We start from the raw sequence: 19583 nt of genomic DNA on the forward strand, positions 1-19583 counted from the left end.
AGTCCCTTCTCCATTTTCACCACAAGGACCCCTAAATTTACACATCCTTTGCTCTCTTTTACACAAATGGTGGAGGAAAGAATAAGTTAAAGACTCCTGCTTCCCTGAAAAGGCTGTGGTGCAAGATCAACATCTCCTAATATGGTTTAAAAGATGGTTTATTTTGTAAATGAACAGTAATGGTTGGAAAGATCAAAAGGCAAGCCCAGATTTATTTGTTATTCACCAGATAAACTGTCATCATTTCAGAAAATATTTCCAGTAACTATCCTTGCACATAATACCATTGGCATTGTTCTTAGAATAAGAAAGGTTTAAATTGTAAAGGAAGTATGTGGAAAACTTTAGGGTCACCTCTGTTACCTTTAGGAATAATCGCAGAGAATTCTAAATTCTTAACATTTTTTTTCTTTTAGCAACTCTGCCCTAGCTTCTTTCAATAAAGAATAGCAAGTCCATGTTATTTAAGGTATCATATATTAATTGGTTACGAAAAGTGCTCAGTGACTTCTTTGAGACTTGACAGTTGACTAGCATAGCAAACACAGCCCTATTTTACTTGCTGTAGTCAATTAAAATCTGAGTCTCCCCTGAGTAATTTTTAGGTAGAGACCCAATCTGATAGCTAATCGTTAGTTCATATCCTAATGACACAAAAACATTCCTAGAGACATTTAATTTTTAGTGCCAGAGGTTTTTTCTTGTTAAATGCTTTAAAAAAAATAGCTAGAAAGTCTTACTTTAAAAATCAGAAATGGCATCACTGTCTGGGAAAATAAAGGAACAATCACTGAAAGTAGAAGAAAAATAATGGTTGTTGTCATCACTTGACAACGTGTTTTATGTCCTACTTGATACAATAAGAATTCCACACACAGGAAGGAAATAACATGATGGGACTAAAATTATTAAGCCACATAATGCTTAATTTTTTAGCTTGTTTTAGAGGTTTATCTGCATGTTTATTACTGAAAGTGTGACATTCTTTACCAAGACTAGTTCCCATAATATGCTGAATCAGAAGGAGCAAATATTTTAATCATTCTCCAAAGGGAAATTTAAAAATTGCTCTCATCACATTATAAAAACACTAGTTCAAGGAAAAAGACCCATCCTTTAAATTTAGAAATGCTTTGATAGTAGTACTAACTTCAAGCCATTCTGATGTAACCTGTTAGCGACTAGATTTCAACTCTTTATGTTGTGCAACATGTAGCACCCCTGCTTTTGTCCATTTTTGTTCTACTATGAAATTACTGGGCTAAGAAAAAATACTATATATCTTACCTCTAAAACAATACATCATTCCATCAATGAGCTAAATTTTATCTTCTAAAGAAGATTGCATACAATGTACTCACTCTGTAAACTCACGTAAAAAAAATATATAATTAGAAACATTTACAAATTTCTTTCCTGGCACTCCGCAGATCCTGGCATTGGTGCTACTTCTCTCTGTCCCTTCCTAGCCAAGCTTTCTTTTAAAAATTATCTCATGCCAACTCTCTGTAGTTCTTTAAGCCCATTTACGCCTCCTTCTTTCTAACATCTGTTCCTGCACCTACTTAAACTACTCTGATTTGGGTCACCAATAGCCTCCAGATAGCTAGATCCAAAGGACAGTTTTATATCCTTATTTTATTGTACTCTGTGGATTTTGACAGTGTTGACAACTTGCTACCACCTTAAATTTTATTTTCCCTTAGCTAATGTGACAAGATTCATTCTCTTTTGAAGGTTGTGTTTAAATGTCACATCAGAGGCTTTCTCTGACCACCCTTTTTAAAATAACATCCTGTCTAGATCCAAACCTCATTTTCTTTACATCATATATTATTAACTAAAATTCTGTATTCATTTGTCTTCTTGATTGTTGCATATTTCCACTCTAGAGTGTAAACTTCATGAGGTCAAAGAACTGCTCTCTTTGCCATCAACTCTCTTACCTATAGCAACAGCTTATGTGCCCAAAAAGGATGCTTAATAAACAATGACTGATGAACATGAGTGTATGAATGCTGGCTCCCTGGCCCTAAAGCTAACGATATTTTCACTTAGATTTTTTTCCAAGTACCTCAAAGTCAAGATTTTAAAATTAAATTTTTTCATCCCAAACATGATCTTTGAATGCTTCTTGTAAATCTGACTACTTTCATTCCATTACTCTTTGCATCTAAAATGGTAGACATGATTTGGGGTTGATAACTTCTATAATTTCTTGAATTGCTTTTCTCTTATTTATTTCTGCTTCCTGTCTTAGTTCAACACTCCCACCTACTGCCATAGGCTTCTAACTGGTCTGTTGTTCCCAGTCTATCCTCTACATTTTTACTTGCACAAGCTTTCCAAATGTAAACCTGCTCATTTAACCCTTAAGTAGAAATCTTCCAATATTTCACTAAGGCTTCTGCAATAAAGCAGTACTGCTTTTGCTTAGCCTTGAGAGGATCTTCAAAACCTCTGTTCTCACTCCTTATCACTCTCCTCCATGTTGTCTTCATTCTGTAAAGGTACTTCAGTGACCTAATTGCAATATGCTCTTTTATTACTCTCTGCCTTCCTACATACTTTTCTCACATGTTAATATTCCCTCTCGTTCCTCTCCCCCAATTCTTTAAGCTATTAATCACTCATTCTTTAACAACAACACTTATTGAGTACCTCCTACATGACAAGCCTTGTGCTCTGTGAAAAAAGAGTAGCAGTGGGAAAAGCCAGACATGGACTGTCCTTTCCTGAAGTTACAGTGTGGAAGGGACGAGACCACACGGTGGAGGCAAGGTGTGAGGAAAATAGAGGCTTGCATAGAGTTGTTTTAGAAAAGGTCATTCTCTGACATAATGCCATTTGCAGCAACATGGATGGAACTAGAGGCTCCCATACTAAGTGAAATGAGCCAGAAAGACAAAGACAAATACCATATGATATCACTTATAACTGGAATCTAATATCCAGCACAAATGAACATCTCCTCAGAAAAGGAAATCATGGACTTGGAGAAAAGACTTGTGGCTGCCTGATGGGAGGGGGAGGGAGTGGGAGGGATCGGGAGTTTGGGCTTATCAGACACAACTTAGAATAGATTTACAAGGAGATCCTGCTGAATAGCATTGAGAACTTTGTCTAGATACTCATGTTGCAACAGAAGAAAGGGTGGGGAAAAAATGTAATTGTAATGTATACATGTAAGGATAACTTGATCCCCTTGCTATACAGTGGGGAAAAAAAAAAAAAGAAAGAAAGTCATTTTCAACTCAAGAAAATTTCTGTGTTACACTATCTGCATATTTCATACTCCTATGGGAATTAAACATGATAAAATATCTGAAAATTCTGTTCCAATAATCAACACTTTCCAAATAAGGCTTTTAAAAAGTTTCACAATAAATACATAAGTAGTTTATGCTGCTTTGTATACTATCTTACCGTCATTACAGCTCAGTTAATGCACTATTGGTTTTAATAACTGCTTGGAGTTTCACAAATAATAATAAACTAAATAAAATCAGTATACATCATTTAAAGTAATTGAGTTAATGTTAGGCCTTAAATTTCCTAAAAGTATTGAGGAAAAACTAAATTCAAAACAGGAAATTAATTGAGGTATATTTTCCATATAAAGGAAATTAGATATACTTTTAAAGACACTATTTGAGAAATGCTGATTTCAAAAGAAAGGGTATAATTAATGGAAAATACACTGACAGAATCTCAGCAGAAAGCAAGGAAGCTGTTTAAATTATTGGCTATTTTGTGCTAAGTGTTTAAGGCACAGGTTGGCAAACTTTTCTATAAAGTCCCTAATAGTAATTATTTTAGCCTCAGAGTAAAAGCCGTTGTCACAATGTTCAATTCCACCAGAACAGCAAAAAAGCATCATAGATAATATATACACAGATATGAATGACTAGATGCTAGTAAAACTTTATACACAAAAACATTGGCTGGATTTGGCCTAAGGGCAATACTTTACAGACTCTTGGTGTGAGACAACAGAATCATTAACATATCTAACTGGTTATAAGCCAATTTTTTCTTTTTATGTTAGCTTTTTTGCAAAATGAAAGTGGAAGAATTATAAAAGTGTCTCCTTATTATGACAAAATATCATTGTAAATCATAACCTGGGGTAGAAAATGTCCTTAAAGTCATTTTTTACAAGCCCCATTTTGATGTGATTTAACTGGACCCTGAAATTGTATCCATAAAAATTATTCCATCTTCCGTTTCATATTTACCCATGTCCTCGCCACAAAAAAGTGTCATTTCAGTTATCAATTAGAAACCCAAACTTTTTATTCAAAATGGGAATAACCCTAACCCTAACCCTAAGCCTAAGCCTAACCCTAACCCTCTAACCCTAACCGTAACCCTAAGATCAACTTCATTACTTACAAATAAGCAAAAAAAAAACCCCAAAAAACAGAACAGCAAAAAAACCTTGATTGGAAAAGGCCTTAATGAACAAGGATTTTCTTAAAATTTAATAGAGAAAGCCAATCATCCATTGTTAACTAAAAATTGAAATACACATGGTAAGAGTGATATATGTGTCTGTATTTGCTTTTATACGTATATGAGAGAAAGTATGGTATATAATTGTACACATTTACATGGAAATTCAAGAAATAGAAATTGCGGTAGTCATTTTTGTTTTTTTCTTAACTTCCCAAAACCATTTTTCTGGTATTAGTTCCTCAATTTTGACAAATTATTCTTTTCCACTCAAGCCATGAGGGTTTATCATTTTCTATGCATAGGAAATACTTGGCCCGAATGAGCCAATAGGAGTCTCTGTTCCTTCCAGTCTCAGTGCTTAGCTGAGAGTTGAGGTAATTGATAGCGCCTCTTCAAAACTTTGCCTGGAATTTTATGATTGAAGCTGGGAGAGAGTCACTATTTATCCTGCCAGAATTATGCTAGATATCTAGCTTATGGACATATTCTCAGATTATATATTTCTCTCTATACATGTATACAAAAAGATAGGCCCTTTTTATTCTTTTAACTAAAATAAGATGATGATGTAACTGTAGTCATCCAATTTTCATATAAAAATGTAGGCTTTTTATTTTTAACTACATTGTGAGCTACCCTTATTAGTATATAATTCATTTTCAAATGAATATTGTATTTTATACGTATACAGAAATTGTCCTTCTAAAACAGTGTATCATATTTCTCTCAAATTTACACTTAAAGCTATATCCATTGAACATTTATTTTTTGCCAGGCAACTTTTGCATATATTAGCCTCCTTACTCTCCACAAAAATCCCAATCAGGTAGTTATTTATAATTATTTTTTATTCCTTTTCAGATGAGAAAACAGAGGCCAAGGGAGTCCAATCAATAACTTGTCCATGATTACACAGTAAGTAGCACAACTGAAATTTGAACTCAGGCAATCTAGCTTCAGGGGGCCAGCTCTTAACCACTATGCTATTGTACCTTATACGTGTCTATATCTTATGCCTTTATCAATACGGACGTTATCAGTATTTCAAATTTTATCAAACTAATAGTTTAAAGATATCATCAATTCATTTCCTTTTATGGTGAGTTTGAACATTTTTGTGGCAGATAATGGGCCGTTTGCTGTTCTTCTTCTATGAACTACTCATTTATATGTATTTCCTATTTTTCTACTAGGCTATATGTCTTTTACTTATTGACTTAAAGGAAGGAAATTTGTTATCTGTGTTTCTGAGGGTTTTTTTAAATACTGTCATTTTTATAACATCTATTTATGATGTTTACTCTGTGAAGACCTTTCAAACATTTTGTATAGTCGTATCTGCCAGTCATTTTATTTATGATTTAAAGGTTTTGCTACTAGCTGAAGATGATCTGCTTATACAAAATACAAAATCTTTTCTACTGGTAGTTTTGTTGTGTTATAATGCCAGAAACTTTACCATTTTGAACTAAAGGGCCTTAATTCATGTTTATTGAAATGAATAGCCAGTTACCCCTATCTGTTGAAAACAAGTGTTTTCAACTGATTTGAAATACCATATATATTATTCCAAAACTTCCACAAGTCCTTCTTTCTATTTCTGAACTATTTTGTTCCATTGATCTAATATGTATTTTCCCAACCAGCAGTTTATTTCTTTTGGTGTTTTTTTGGTTTGTTTGTTTCTTTTGGGGGCTACACTTGCAGCATACAGAAGTCCCCGGGCTAGAGGTCTAATCAGAGCTGCAGCTGCCAGCCTACACCACAACCACGGCAACACTGGATACTTAACCAACTAAGCAAGGCCTAGAATCAAACCCTCATCCTCATGGATATTAGACAGGTTTTTAACCTACTGAGCCACAATGGGAACTCCTTACTTGTTTTTTCTTTAGAGATTTACAATGATTCTTGACACCAGTTAAAGCAGGTCCCCTTAATTCTTCCTCGTTTTCAAAACTTTTAGCTATACTTAACAATTCTTCCAGATAGTCATTATAGTCTTATATATTAATAGAGGTATATTTAGGAGTTCCCGTCGTGACTCAATGGAAATGAATCTGACTAGTTAGTATCCATGAGGATGCAGGTTCGACCCCTAGCCTCACTCAGTGTGTTAAGTGTCCAGCGTTGCCGTGAGCTGTGACATAGGTCGCAGACGCAGCTGAGATCTGACTTCACTATGGATGTGGCATAGCCCAGCAGCTACAGCTCCAATTCAACCCCTAGCCTGGGAACCTCCAAATGCCATGGGTATGGTCCTAAAAAGACCAAAAAAAAAAAAAAAAGTAAAAATAAAAAATTATAGGTATATTTAACATTCTTGGAATGTTGACGCTTTCCACTCAGATATTCTTTCACACATAAAGGCTTTTACCATTATGAGCTATCTTACATGTCTCCTCATATATGACCTAAGCATTATGTTTTGGTGCTTCTCTGTGTGATGTCTTTTTATCCCACTGTATTTTCTTACTAGTTTTGTATCAGAATTTTGCCTACAAGTCAGCTATAACCTAATAGACTATCCTCTTAATTATGATAGTTTGTAACTTGATCAATATTGACTATTAATAAATCTAGTTGATCCCCTTTCCAAATCTGTGGATTTTTTAAAATATTATTTCTTTACCCCATCTAAAATAATTGACATAAACATTAGAAAAGTAGTTGAACAATCCACATCCCACTGCAGTAATAGTGTACGGGTTGGATGGCATGCACATAAATTCAGGTCCTTCCCAGAACTTCAGAATGTGATTTCATTTAGAAGTAGATGGATGCAGGTGTCAATAATAAGATGAGGTCATATAGGAGTAGCATGGGACCTTAATTCACTATCACCAGTGACCTTTTAGTAAGAGGAAAATGAGACACAAAGGGGAAAACACCTTGTGAAGAGAGAGAAAGAGTGATACAAGCCAAGAGATGGCAAAGACAGTGAGTAACTACCAAAAACTACAAGAAAATCATGAAACTGACTCTCCTTCAGGCGATCCAGCAGAATCCAATCCTGATGACACCTTTATTTTACACATCGAGTATCCAGAACGGTGAGGGAATAAATGTTTACTGTTTTAAGCAACCTAATTTGTGCTGCTTTGTTGAGCTAAACCTAGGAAATTAATGCAAATATTGACCAAACTTTTACAAATGGAAAACGACCTCTTTAACTTTTTAAAGATATTCTTTATCAAATTTGGGAAACCTCCTTATATTTCTCTTTTGCATAAAGTTTATATCATGTTCGTTGAATATAATGACTCTTCAGCAGGTATAATTGATACATATTTTTTTCTTTCTCCTTTATTGTATTAATATTTAACATTGCAAAAGCCTAAACAATTATCCACCTCTTTTGCATGTACACCTCTTTACAGTATGCTTTGGAAGCTCCTGCCAGCAAGAAAAGTCAGTTTCCTATACTTTGAATTTCTGCTGTCTATATGCTTTACCTGTTCCAGCAGAACAGGGCAAAAGCAAGTTTCCAATTCTGAGCCAATGCCTCTAAAGAACTTGCACTCTTCTACGCTTCCTGTTGAAACCTGGCCACCATGGTCTGGGCAAGTCTGGGCTAGGCTGAGTAATGGATTTTGCCTGAGCCAAAACCAGTTGACTCCCTATTGAGTAAATGAGGTTATCACCTGCTAGCGAAGCACGGAGGCTTGATGGGGTCTAGCCAAAGTCAGCCAAGCCTGACCCAGACCAAGAGCACTGCCCAGCTAACCCATGGACTCAATAGGAATAATTAATGGTTGTTTTTAACAACTAAGATTTGGAGTGATTTGTTTTGCAACAATAACAAAAATATAAATAAATACATGTAATAAACAGAAATGACTATATAAAATGTATGTATTTATATAACATTAATATTAAAATAACTGATATAAAGTTTATGAGTAGATTTTATAAAATTAAAGCATCCTTGGTTTCTTATTAAAGAAATAGTAGAGTTCCCACTGTGGCTCAGTGGTAATGAATCCGACAAGTATCTGTGAGGATGCAGGTTCAATCCCTGGCCTCGCTCAGTGGGTTAATGATCTGGCCTTGCCGTGAGCTGTGGTATGGGTTGCAGATGTGGCTCAGATCTGGCTGTTGCTGGGGCTGTGGTATAGGCCAGCAGTTGCAGCTCCTTATCTACCCCTAGGCTGGGAACTTCCATATACCACAAGTGTGGCCCTAAAAAAAATTAAAGAAATGGTTAGACTACAGAATTATAATAAAACAGTACTGTTTATCATAAGACAGAATTATAACAAAAAAAGTACTAATGTTTTATTTAGTATTTCCAATCTATGTTCCAGAATAAAGGACCTTATGTTTCCCATCATTAAAATATTTTAAGGAGTTCCCATCATGGCTTAGTGGAAGCGAATCTGACTAGTAACCATGAGGACCTAGGTTCAATCCCTGGCCTCACTCAGTGGGTTAAGGATCCAGTGTTGCTGTGAGCTGTGGTGTAGGTTGCAGATGCAGCTCAGATTCCATGTTGCTGTGGCTGTGGAGTAGACCAGCAGCTACAGTTCCAATTCGACCCCTAGCTTGGGAACCTCCATATGCCTCAGGTGCGGCCCTAAAAAGACAAAAAAAAAAAAAAAAGGTAAAATATTTTTAAATGATATTAAAACTCAAATAATACCGAAAGTGATAAATGTGTCCTTTATAAGTCATTAAAAGATATTGTTACAGCTGTGAAATATAAACTTTACCATTTGCTGAGCCTTTATTATATGCAAGAAACCTTATGTCATTCTTCCATTCAATAATCTATGACATAAAATTATTAATCTCAATTTTCTATAAGGACTGGTGCCCAAATAAATTAAGTAGTTTCCAAGATCAAGCTAGTAGTAAGTGTTGCAATCAAATTTAAACTCTTAAATGAATAATCTCAATGTCTGGACCACTTTGAGGAGGTCTGGAGAACAAAGTGAGATCTGAGGAGGCAAAGTGAGCTGGCTTTACAACCAAGTCATCATTCACCATCTTCTGTATTTTCAATACTCAGAAAGTAATACTATGCCCTCTTTTCTCTAATTTAGAATCCATAGTTTCTTAGTATAAACATGCTTAATATTTATTCTAATATTTAATTTAATGGATTGTAATTGTTAGGAAGAATATGTGATTCATAAAAATATATTGATTTTGTAAGACACATTATAAGTAAATTTATAAACCCATGTCTATGATTTGAGTAATACCCAGCGTAGAAACAATGTTTTCTATGAAAGTCAGTAAATATTCACAGTAGTTACACATGATTCCAGTAAGGCCATGAATAATTAATTCTTAGTAGGTTATAGTATATAAAATGATAAAATAAGATAGTAAACATAGCTATTATTATGATTGGTTTATTATAAACTGTGGGTAATCAATGCATGCAGAATCCTCTGTTCTGGAAAAGAGCACAATGTAGTTGACCTCATAGCATCTATAGGTTGAAACTATGAGTAAACATATAAATAGCATATGTTAGTGCCAAAGAAAGAAGTCAGGTTGTCAGTGCTATGTGAGAAGGCCTATTATGGGGCAGGTTAGATGGGATGGTGGGATAATTATAGAAATGGTGGGATTTGAGCTGATGCTCTGGAAAAGTTAGAATTTAGAGAAGCAAAGAAAGCCATGTAATTACATCTTGTTGGGGAAATGACATAAGTCAGAAATGACAAATACCTTTGACACTCCTGTCCCCACTCCATAGCCTATTGCACGTTACCAGTGATCTGTGCTTTTTCCTCCTCTGAGTTAAGAGTCAGTCTCAGAATGCCCATCAATAGACACCTGCCATTCAGAGATGGTACACAGAGAAAATTTCTTGTCAATCCATGACGGGTAAAAAAATATATATATGTGTGTGTAGTAAAATAGAGAAACAAAAGTATATCATTTGACTGAAACAGGAAGAGTATGTGGAGTACTAATTGGAAAGTTTATAAGAACTGCCATTGGTGACTAGGAGTTTGGATTTTTCTCATGTACAGTGATTAAACACTTCAGAAAAAAAAGAATTAAATGAGGGAGCATTTGAGGACTGGGAAAGCTGAGGAGGATTGTTACATTAATCTTGTAATGAACAAGGGAAGGGAAATTGCATTAATGAAAAAAAGAGATACAGAAATAAAATGCATAATAAAGAATTAGAGATTAAGATTAATTTATATGAACAAGTGAGTCAAATGATCAGTTAAGATTTGTTGAATTTATACTATGTCCAGAATTTCTAATAGATATTTTATTTTATTTTATTTTATTTTATTTTATTTTATTTTATTTTATTTTATTTTTTGTCTTTTGTCATTTTTTAGGACCATACCCATGGCACACAGAGGTTCCCAGGCTAGCCTACACCACAGCCACAGCAACGCAGGATCCTAGCCATGTCTGCAATCTACACCACAGCTCATGGCAATGCTGGATCCTTAACCTACTGAACAAGGCCAGGAATTGAACCCATGTCCTCATGGATACTAGTTGGGTTCACTAACCACTGAGCCACAAACAGGAGCTCCTATGATAAATATTTTAAATGTGTTATCTCATTTGACCCTTAAAATATCCAATGAGATAAGCATATCCCCATCTCCATTTCACAAATGAAGAAACTGAGGTACATAGATGCTGAAAATTTTGATATACTTTGAAAACTATAATGTTGAATGTATTTAACTGGTTTTGGTTTCAGAATAACCTTTAATTTGACTTTAGTTCTCAGTTTAATCTTACGTATCTCTGATCTTTCTGTCAACGTCTATAGTCTTCTGCTTTGTGAATGTTTACAGTAGTTTTCTCCAAGAAAAGAATATGGAATTTGCCCAATTTCATATTTTACTCTAAACAGAAAATTGAGTTACACTGGAGGGAAATTACATTTGAGTTAAAAAATACAACATGTGGCCACAGTTGGATATATTTATAATATATTCTTGTTATCTACATTTTTTTAATTCATTATACCTTTTGAAAATTATTCTGTTTCTTCTTTTCAGACCAAACTCATAAATAATAGCTAAATACTTTGTGTGCCTACCAAGTGCCAGGTACTAGGTTAAACATTTTACATATATAATCTCTCTTACTTTAATTAAGTGAGTAGTCATATTTGCTGCCATTACACAGAAAAAGAAACTGAAGCCTGAAGTGTTTAAATAATTTACCTAAGGTGAAGCAGCAAAGCCAGGAGTCAAATTTAGATTTTTGTGGCTGCAAAGCCCAAAGCCTATTTCAGAAAACTAAATTCTATCTTTCTTCACAAAATTATACTGTACCAAATATCCATTTAGAGCACACCGAGTGCTTAATTCATTTTGACAAATCTACCTCTTCTTAAAACCAGAGGCGTTAAGTAAACACTAAGAAACCCTGCATTTAGTGGGTAATTGTTATATATTCTGGGCTCTGTGATAAGCCCCCTAGGCATGTGGTAACATTCATTCTTTCTTTTATCCCACATTATGTACTGAGCACTGTTCTGAATGCTAGGGAATCAGCAGAGAATAAAATGGATGAAGTCCACACTTTCTCATGGAGAAAAGAAAATAAATGCATACACAACAGCCTTTGTTTCTCACTATTGTGATAGACATGAATTTCGAATGGCAAAGTTTAGTTAAATAAACCAGTCTCCCAATAAAATGATTTTAATTTCATTTACCAAGGGCAGTGTTAGGAGGAGGGTTATAGTGAGTAAGCTCATAAAACAAAATCTTCATCACTAGCTCCTCAGTCCTAAATTACTACAAAAAAAAAAAAAAATAGATTTACAGATGGGTAACCAATCACATTACTTCCTTCAGTATTTGTTGGTGCTTGATTACAGCACATTTTATATTAATTTCACATAGTAATGGCAAAATGTTGTTAGCTATTGGTATTCGACAGGGAAGGTGCTGTCTCCTTGTCTCCCAGTGATAGATCCAGGTGACACTATAAAATTGTGATAATCAAGAGAAGGAATTGGCCAAGAAAGAAATGAAAGTGAGTGTGGCTGATCAAGAAAGTATCTCTACACTGGTCGTACAATTATAGTTTGAGTTAAGTTACTAGCCCCCTGCTCCATATAATGTGTGAGTAAAGTAAGACTAAGGAATAGTGAAGTTTTTTGGTATGGTCATGCAGACATCAAGTGCCAGGGCTTGAAATCAGACTCATGTTTACCGGAATTTTTAGTCTCTATCCTTTTCACTATACTGTGTATCTTTCCCAAGAGATTTTTATGTGCGAAGTTTGAATGCATATTTAATACGTCAGGCCTCTTAAATGACTTTAGTTGATAGACTATCATTGTAGCAGAGCTACAGCCTGTACTTAATAAGTTCTGTGTTTAGTAAAGCTAAAATAATTCAAATCCAAGTTTTGCTGATTGAGAGCCCCACACTACACAATCAACCTGGCTTTTCTAGTCTGCATAGATAACTCTTTTGGCCCAATGATGACAGAGTTTAAGGTTTTCATAGTCCACTTTATTGGCCAAATATTGGCATGCTACCATAGGACAAGAAATGCTCTTCGCTGAAGCTAAAACATGTCCCTGGGTTTTCCCTTTAGAAAGAAAGGAAAATCACACCACCACACAACTTTACAAAGGAGAGTGTCTGGAGATAGTAGTGTAAGAACTTTGAGACATGTGGTTGGAGATGATTTCATAATATTTTTCCTGGTGGTAAAATCAAAATCTGATAAAGATCTCTAAATATAATAGAGAACAAAAATTGGTCTCTACTTTCTTTGCATTTCATGGTTTTTAATTCCGTGACATTTAAAAGTCTTTGGCAATCATGCAATCATCAAAACACTTAAACAACTTCCTAACTAGGAAACTTAACACCTACTTGTACTACTGTTAGCTTCAATAGTTCAAAGAATACTAAGTCAATAGCAATTAGGAAAGAAAAGCTTTGAGAAAAAAAGATAACTATACAACACCTAATTGTTTCTCTTAAAACCTACTCCCTTGGTACCTCCAAATACTAATGAAATGTCATTACCCCATGACAAGTAGCCCACAGATTTTTCTCTTCTTGGATAGGAAAAAAGGCATACTGTGACACCGTATGTAATGCCCTTCATTATTAAAACTTGCATTATTCTAATGTCTCTGCCTTATAATTAATGTGTAATTGATTCTAGAGGCTTAACTTCTATCCCCTATTTGTTGCTTAGCAACAATCAAGCTTAGTAAAAAAACTGCCAGGGTTTAGACTATGGGTCATGATGGGGAAAGCTGCTTGGAATTATTGAGTTGGAATTACTCTCTCTAGAGTCCTTTAAGCATTGTCTCTATGTAATTTAGTTGAAGCAAACTTGCTTCGCTTAATGGGAAATCCTAGATAAATAAATCTGGACCCATGTGAAAACAGCTCTATTGTAGACTTTTTAACTACAGTAAATATGACAATTATTTTTCAAGAACACATTGAATTCCACTGTCTCTAAGGATCTCTTACTTTAAAATAAAATTTTAATTGCCCTCATTGGTGCAAAGACAATGATTTTGTTCTTTCCTTCAGTCTCAGCAGAGTCAACAGGTGTAACTCTCTGGGTATTTTGTGTGGTCACAAGAGCATTCCTGTGTATAGTCTACATATGCAAAATGAGTAGGGGATTGTTATAAACTAACTGTTTGTGTCCCCCAACATTCATATGTTGAAATTCAATCTGCAATGTAACAGTATATCAAGGCGGGGCCTTTGGAGGTGATTAGGTCAGGAAGATGGTGTTCTCGTGAATGTGACTACTCCTATCCAGAAGCAAGTAATTGTCCTCTACCTTTCTAGGTTTCCCAGGCTTATCAAAGAATTAAACTGACTTGAGGCAGATTTATAGGAGGGAAACAAACAAAAGTTTAATAACATGTATACATGAGAGAAACAAGAAAACTGAGTAAGTTGCCAAAATGACCAGAGCCCTCAATTTGAATACCATTTTGAGCTAAGACCAAAAGAGAATGTTGAGCACATTGCATTGGAACTTTAAAAGGAAGGAAGACAATTTACATAGAGATAGAATAACCAGTGTTTGGTAAACAAATGTTAGCTGGTTCATGTAGAAACAATGGGACAACAGAGTGGACTCTGATCTTAAAGCCTTGCTGTCTCCTACCACACCTAGCTCATATTCTTTGAAAATATCTCTGGCAATAGCTCTATTCAGAGAACAGATCCTTTATCTAAATTCTTTTAGGTAGTTAAAGGGGAGGTAAGAATAAAAACTTCCTGACTCCTCTGTTTCTTAAAAATAATTAACCTAAATTAACGTTCATGCTAAAAAGACCCATTTTGAGGTGGCAAAATTTGCTCCCCTAGAGTGTCCTTATCAAAGTGAGTTCCAGAGAACTCACTTACTTACTCCTTTTGCTTTGTAAGGACACAACAAAAAGACTGCCATCTTGAGCCAGGAACTGGGCTCCCAATAGACTCTAAATGTGCCAGTATATTTGAATTTGGACTTCTCAGCCTCCAGAACATTGAAAAATAAATTTCTGTTATTTATAAGCCACCCAGTCTATGGTGTTTTGATATAGCAGCCCAAACTGACTAAGACAAGGATGTAGTCAGGTATTCTAAAGAATTCAGGCCCAAATATCTTCCAATAAAACACAAAGAAATAATTGGTTATGTTGAGTTGGATATGTCGATTCCCACTATACATGGAACTGTAAAAACAGGCAGCAAAAGTAAAGCGTTCTATTGAGTTGACTTTATTTAGACCTCACTTAAATACTTAAGTAAGAGAAAGAAATTATTTTGCCCTTCCTAGTCCTATATTCATTTGTTTTATATTTGGAGGATAATATTTTTTTAAAAATATACTATTTAAACAAAAGTAATTTCCTTCATTATCTTGTTATCCTTAATAATAATTATGTTACTAAATTAAATATGTGATATAAATGTTAGATAATACATAGCAATTGGTTACCCAAATTTATAGTAACTTAAGCATTCTATTAAATATAAAACTGTAACATAAACATTATTTTTGGAGTTCCCATTGTGAGTGAGCAGGTTAAAAACCCAGCAGTGTCTGTGAAGATGCAGGTTCGATCCCTGGCCTTGCTCAGTGGGTTAAGGATCAGGCATTGCTGCAAGCTGCGTTGTAGGTCACAGACGTGGCTTAGATCCTATGTTGCTGTGGCTGTGGTGTAGGCTGGCAACTGTGACTCTGATTTGACCCTTAGCCCAGGAACTTCATATGCCACAGGTATGGCCACAAAAAGAAAAAAAATATATATATTTTTTGATCCTTATCCAGTGTTAGAAAAAGCAATGTTATATCCATCTTTCAGCTTTTATCTAGAATGCTGCTAAAATAGCAATGATAAAGATGTTCTTTATTCTGGTCTTAATGTCATTTGATAGTATGTCGCCCTCTTAACTGTAAGTCTCCGTACAGAAATAGCCTACAATAAAGGAGATTTAAAATAAGTCCTGTGAAAAGACTTACTAAATGTAAATCCAGTCCTGTAACTAAAACTAATCCTGCACTTAAATCAGTCTTGTTAATTGAAGATCTGAAGGGAATCTAGAGTAGGTGCAACCAAAAAGAAAGGACTGTCAATGTGCTTCTAATACTGTCTATTGAAGAGTGACTGATTGACTTGGATATCTGAATTTACTGTATCAAGTATAATAATCCAAAGGAGGATATCAAGCTCTCATAACCTAATCAAATTAGCCATTATTCAATTACTTAGTTTTCTCTGTTCTAATTACCTACTCATGCCAAACAATCTTTCCATTACAATTTTACTTCACATGTAAATTTGTTTTCAGAAGAGTGTGCTAAGTAATTGATATGATGATAATATATTATTTATCATTTGAAAAATTACATCAGCATATTATGTATATTATATATATGTAACATTTAAATTGATTCTATACTTAGGTTATTAATTAAGCTTGATTATCTTGTCAGGAATGTAAGCATAATTGCTTCTTAATACAGACTTAACCAAAATCATAGACCTGCCAAATATAATTGTATATCAATCTTCATGACCATCAGATTCATCATGGGAGTTTTATGAATTCTATGAGGTAAATAGTTAGTAGAAGCACCCCAGAGATTCTATTAATGAGGTTTAAAATGAAGCATCTCTTCTTACCTTGGAGATTCATTGTAACATAATGGTGTGAGCTGGTGAACATGCCCTCTCTCCAAATAGCCAACTAAACTCAGAGCATGCAGAAATAATGAAATAATAAAGACTAAAAGGGAGATAAAGAAGCTTGAAAACACAAAACAATAGAAAAAAATGACGAAATTAAAAGTAGTTGGAGTTCCCGTCATGGCTCAGTGGTTAACGAATCTGACGAACCATGAGGTTGTGGTTCCGTCCCTGACCTTGTTCAGTTGGTTAAGCATCTGGCATTGCCGTGAGCTGTGGTGTGGGTCACAGATGTGGCTTGGATCCCGCGTTGCTGTGGCTCTGGCATAAGCTGGCAGCTACAATTCCAATTAGTCCCCTAGCCTGGGAACCTCCATATGCCACAGGAGCAGCCCTAGAAAGGGCAAAAAGACACACGCACACACACACACACACACACACAAAGTTGTTTCTTCAAAATATTAACAAAATTGACAGACTGTCCAAGAAAATAAAAGATACAACTTACGAAAATCAGCAATAAAGTAGGAAATATTACTATTTAAGTACATATATTAAAATAATAATAAAGACATATACACTTTTTTTAAGTTCAGCTTATAACTGCTAAGGCATAAGCTTATACACCAGAGTTCCCTATAGAATCAAGCTAAAGTTCCCTTTTGTGAGACCTTTTTCTGAAATTATAACTTTGCTTAGCCTCCTGCCTTTCCCTGGTTCTCTTTCCCGTTACTCTTTTCTCCTCCTGGGAGTGTTTCTAAAAGAAATCACTTGAAAATAAATCCCCATCTCAGGGTCTACTTATGGAAAACTGAATCCACATCCAGCACTTACAGTGGGCCAGGCCCTTTGAAGGACAATGGCAATTCAAAAAAATGATTAAGTCACAGCCTGGGCTTTCAACCAGCTCACTGGTAGAGACAGATGCATGTACTGATAATTTCAATAAGTGTGTGAAAATGCTGTAAGAGAGAGATTCTGGGGGATAAAATGGGACATGAAAATAAGATTAAGGGCTGCTCTTTCATCTGAGTGAGGCGAGAAAGACCTCATAGAGGAATAATCCTCTAAGTGAATATTGTGAATAAACATACTAGCAAATTAGACAATTTAGATAATATGAAAAATTTTCTAAAACAACAAAATGACCAGAACTAACTTTAATAAAAAATCTGAATACAAAAATAACCGATTAGTAATTGAAAAATTTTCCACCAAAAAAAACAAAAAAAACCCTAGGTCCAAACAAACTTATTGGCGGATTTTATCAAATATTTCAACAAGAATTAAAACAAATACTTCAAAAAAGCTCTCAGGAAAATGGAGGAAAAAGGAACCTTTAATAACTTATTCTATGAAGCCAGTATTACCGGTCTCAAATCAAAAGGCATCATAAGAAAGCAAACGCTAATATTTGATAATATACCAAAGTCCTTAACAAAATATTAATAAAACAAATTTAGTAACACATAAAAGATTATACAGCGTGACCTAATTTTATTTATCCCAGAAATTCAAGTTTGATTTACTATCTGATATCAATGTAGTATTCAATATTAACATAATAAAGTATAAAGACTCCATGATCACCTCAAAAGACAGAAAAAGTCAAGTTCAGCATTATTCATGATGACAAATCTCCACAAACTAGTAATAGGATAGAATTTCTCAACTTGATAAATTGTATCCAAGTAAAATCTATATCTAGTGTCACACCTAATGGACAAAGACTGAATTATTTAAGGATGTTTCCTCTCACCACTTCTATTCAGAATTTTAGTAGAGTTCAGCCAGTATGATTTGGAAAGAAAAAGAAATGAAGACACAGGTAGGAAAGGAAGAAGTACAACTCTATGTGTTTGGAGATAACATGGTTCTATACATAATTATCCTAGGAATTCCACAATAAAACCACTAAACAAGGTTATGAATGAAGACTTTTGGAAACAAGATCAGTATAAGAAAATCAGTTGTATTTTTTTTTCTTTTTTGGCCGCTCCATGGCATATGGAGTCTCCAGGCCAGGGATCAGATCTGAGCCATAGCTGCAACCTAAGCTGCATCTGCAGTGCTGTATCTTTAACCCGCCATGTGCTGGGCCAGGGATCAAACTTGCATCTCAGCATTCCCAAGATGCTACTGATCCCATTGCATCACAGTAGGAACTCCAGAAAATCAATTTTATTTTTAATATAGCTCAAGAAACATTCAAAACATGAAAATAAGAAGCCAATTCTACTCAAAATAGCAGAGCGTTAAAAGAAAATAAAATCATGAACAGATTTAACCAAAGAAGGGCAAGAGTTATATATTGAAAACTACGCATTGCTGAGAATACTAAAAGAAAATCTAATTAAGAGAAACTTTCCATGTTAATGGTTTTGGAAACCGAGTAATATTAAAATTCTCCAAAATTGATCTATAGGGTCAATCCAATCGCTATCGAAGTTGCAGCAGGCATTTTGTATGAAAAAAAAAATTTAGAAAGTTTTTTTTGTAGAAATTAAAAGCTATTTCTAAAATTTATATGGAAATATATAGGATGCAGAGTAGACAAGTCAATTTGGCAACTGAAACAATATTATCTCCCACAGTAAAGTTTATTCCTCTATGTCAATAAATTTCATTACAAGTCAGAATGACACTCCAACTCCCCACATATATACATATATATATACAGCAACAAATACTTAAACATATGCATATATATATATATATATATATACACACACACACACACAACAAAAAAAATCATCCTTGATTCCTTTTTTCTGTCATCTCTAAATCAATCAACCATTCATATTTTATTGTGATTTGTTTAAAATATATGACAAATTCAACTTCTCCTTACTACATATACCTCGTGGGTCCAAGCCATCTTCATCTTTTACTGAATTACTACAAAGAGCTTCTTTTTTTAAAAACAATTTTTAAGATTTTTATTTTTTCTATTATAGTTGATTTACAATGTTCTGTCAACTTCTGATGTACAGCAATGTGACCCGGA

The sequence above is a fragment of the Sus scrofa genome, chromosome 4 (genome assembly GCF_000003025.6).
Source record: "Sus scrofa isolate TJ Tabasco breed Duroc chromosome 4, Sscrofa11.1, whole genome shotgun sequence".
Taxonomy (NCBI): domain Eukaryota; kingdom Metazoa; phylum Chordata; class Mammalia; order Artiodactyla; family Suidae; genus Sus; species Sus scrofa.